We start from the raw sequence: 3855 nt of genomic DNA, 5'->3' as shown, positions 1-3855 counted from the left end.
CATCCACTCTGGGATTTCTTTCAGCCATGCCAACACCTCCAACGGAGCAAACAAAGCCACAAGACCTACAGAGGGACACACGGCCACGCTCCGGAGAAGCTTCAAAAGGAAGCCACGCCATGGGCTAGCGGTTGCCAATTGTTGCCTAGCAATACAATACAGGCAGGCGGCAGGGCTGGCGTTACCACTCACAAGTGGGCCGGTGGTCTACCTCCCACATTGAAAAGACATCATTTGGAGACCAAAAATCTGTCATCGCGGCGAGAGAATGGCATCCAAGAGAATCGGGGGACATTTTTGAATAGCAGGAGAGAGAAAATATCGGTTTCTGCTGATGCATACCATTGCATGGATTCTGGTTGGATTCTGGTTAACAGGGGCCCTGCAGTGGACTAGAACTTCTGCCAGGACTTCCTAGGCTGGCATTTTTTCACATTAGTGAAATGGCAATCTTTTCCTTTCCCCTCTCTCCCTTCCTCGCTGCTTCTTTTTCGCTCTTACTTGTAACATATACACAAGTGTATATGAATAGGAAAGCACATGATATCGAAAACCAGGTTGCATCTAGTCAGTATAGAATATCACACAGTCTAGACACTGTTCTACATGCATAGGTGGCATCTACCTGATATAGAAAGGAAAGCACACGATAGAGATAACCAGGTTGCATCCATTTTGCATCAGTATTGTTAACTCTTTTCAAGTTTCATGGGGGTGTCCATGTGGTTGAGTCACAGGCACATCTACTGAGACACGGCCACATCGACCTGAACCACAGCTACTTCTACCTGAGACACAGTCACATCTGCCTGAGACACGGCCACGTCTACTGAGACATAGCTATTTCTACCCAAGACACAGTCACGTCTGCCTGAGACACGGCCACTTCTATCTGGGGAACGATGTCCTTATTGACCCTTCCAAAGTGTCGTGATCTGCCTGAAGGACTAGGCTAACCCACAAACGTCATGCTCACAGTGGTCCTGTCATTTGCTTGAAATTCATAAGTTCATTATGTAGTCACCCTGCTGGCAACAGGCATTGTTATGCAGAAATTGGTCCTTTGGCACCTCCTTACCTTTGTGAACCTGAGAAGTTTAGGTTTTGCTCAAAAGGGAAGCTTTGGAATGTACCTGGAAGCAGTAAAAGGACCCCTGCTTTAAAAATACTACTGCTTAAATGGCAAAGAGTATCAACATGTTGGTACCAAGACCCATGAAGTAAAGTCCATAATGGATGATAATGACGATGATGATGATTGAATCAGAATATAAAGATGCAGTTAGAGAGATGTTCTAATGAATAAGCTACATGGCTCAGAAGAAGGGAAATTTGAATAATATCCTGGGGGACCTAATTTGGTAAGTAGCACAAATGTTCAAAAGGATTGAGATCCATGGAAACTTCACATGAAACTAGATTTATCCTTCTAAGTGAATCCTGGAAACACAGATTGCCTCCTTATTGTCTTCTCTGTTCCTTACATGTATTCAAATTTTTTAAAGACCTAGACTTAACACTTTGCTGTAACCTTAGGTTTTGACACTTGGATGGTGTCATCATTTCTTGGAGAGAAGTACTCAAGACAGTACATTCTTGACCCTCGTCCCCAGTGAGGAGATTGAATTCTTTCTTCCTCCAACCTTAAAAAAAGAGAACATATTAAATCACATTAAAACAAAATGCCCATTAATCTGGGTACGTCGGGAGGCTTCAGGTCCCAGGAAAAGGCCAATAAGGACACAGATATAGAGTGAGGCTAGTCCACAGGTTACGTACAATGGCTGATCTACTGGTTCCCAATCTCCTCAACCTCCTGGTCTCATTACTACAGGGATGCCCCTCTTCTAGAAAGTGCCTCTGTCTAATCCACCACTGCCCTGGTTTTCCTAGCTCTGTGCTGAACGTCATACTGTGCACAATTAAGCAAATATTATCACACGTTCATTAGAGCCAGTACAAATACGGGACAAACAATATTCTATTATGTGGATGCATTATAATTGACTTTTCTCGGTGGGTAGATTTTTAGATTGTTCCCTTAATAGTCTAACCAGTCGTACAGTTTACATGTTTCTTTAAGTGCTCTATTACAGAGTCACTCCTTGGAGGCAAGGATTTGGAAATTCCATCTCACATACTTGGAGCATGTCTCCAGGAGGGACCAGTCCTTGGAGAAGAACATCATACTTTCAAGGGTAGAGGGTCAGCGCAGAAGATGACCCTGGATGAGAGGGGTTGACACAGTGACTGTGGCAGTGAGGTCAGGCGTGTGAGAAATGATGATGCTGGCTCGCATAGGGCAGGGTTCAGAGCCATTGTTCATAAGGTCACTATGAGTTGTTATTAACTCACCAGCACACACACAACAATAACATTACAGAAGTTTATACCTGAATACATTATTGTTGTCATATACAAGAACAATTTCCTTGTCTAACGTCTTTATATCAGAATTACTCCTTTACTCATTCCTTAAATCACCCACAAAGTTTTAACCTCAGTTCTCTTTCTTTTTTGGATGTAATTTTTCTCAAAATCAAGTTCTCAAGACCTCTATCACCACCTAACGTCAGGACCCTCGAATGGGTTTAATAGCAATGAACTCTCATCACTCTTCCATCTGTCCATCCACTCATCCTTTCAGTAGGTAGAGGTTGGAGTCCTCCACATACCTGTTTATAAATTTTCCCATACAAGGATGAGTGATAAAAGGACCTCAGGCCTCAGTGGTTAACCAGAGAATGGTAGTAGAGAATAGAGATAAACACTTTTTGTTGTAGTGGTTGTTATATACCTTTGAGTCAGAATTGCTTCAGAACTGCGTCAGAACTGACCCTTCATGGGGTTTTCAGAGGCAGTATATCATATAGGTATAGCACTGGTCTGTGCATTGCTGTCCAGCGGTAACTTGTGGTTGCTTTGAAGCCGAACACTGTGACGCTGATGTGTCAAAAGCGTTAATGGTTACCGTTGGTGGACAGTGTTTGATGGAGCTCCCCGATTAAAACAAGTTTGGAAGCAGGAGTGGCATCCACATCTGAAATAGCTTGCCTCCGGAAACTCTATGAACAGTACTCAAGTGTTTCGTTCATAGCGTCGCTATGAGTCATCTACAACTCGACAGCACTTAACAACAACAACAACAACAACATATCGTATAGGAGGAGATTATCCATATTTCTCCCACATAGTGTCTGGTGGATTTGAACTGCATGCCTTCAGTTGACAACACAACTCCTTACCACTAGGCCAACAGAGATCATTGATAAGCACCTAGTTAAGTAGAGCTTCTATAAATTGGAGTGGGGGTTCCAGTGAAGACACTCAAGTTGATGTTCAAGGTGGAGAGGATTGTTGGGAGACGTTCTCTCACAGCAAGTGACTTCCATAGTGAATTCTAATGGATTGGGAGACTTAGCGAGGTTAAAGTAAATAACAGATGTTTAAAAAAAGTAAGAGAAGAATCAAACGACATGGAGAGAAAGAGAGTACAATGCTTATTTGAGAATAGTAAGTGATCATTAAACTGTAGTGTGTTCATATGTGTGTGTGTGTGTGTGTGATACATGGGTGCATGTGTGTGTGGAGACATATAGGTATTTTTTTGTCCTTTTTAAAAATTTTATTAGTATTAATGAACATTTACAGGGATTTGGGGTTTTCATTCCTTCATTGCTGCACCATTCTCTCTACCCTCTTCCCCAGTTTGTTCTTCTTCCCCCACCCTCCGAATGCCTGTTTTAATTGTCCAATTGCCACAGTGCTTGTCAAAGTCAGTTCTGATTAATCTTCTTTGTCAGTGTGTTCTTTGCCATTCCCTATCACTCCTCCCTGAGAGAGACTTCACCCTGA

The sequence above is a fragment of the Elephantulus edwardii genome, unplaced genomic scaffold (genome assembly GCF_000299155.1).
Source record: "Elephantulus edwardii isolate Elephantulus edwardi_28Jun2011 unplaced genomic scaffold, EleEdw1.0 scaffold00011, whole genome shotgun sequence".
NCBI lineage: Eukaryota > Metazoa > Chordata > Mammalia > Macroscelidea > Macroscelididae > Elephantulus > Elephantulus edwardii.
Note: the sequence above shows the minus strand (reverse complement) of the source record.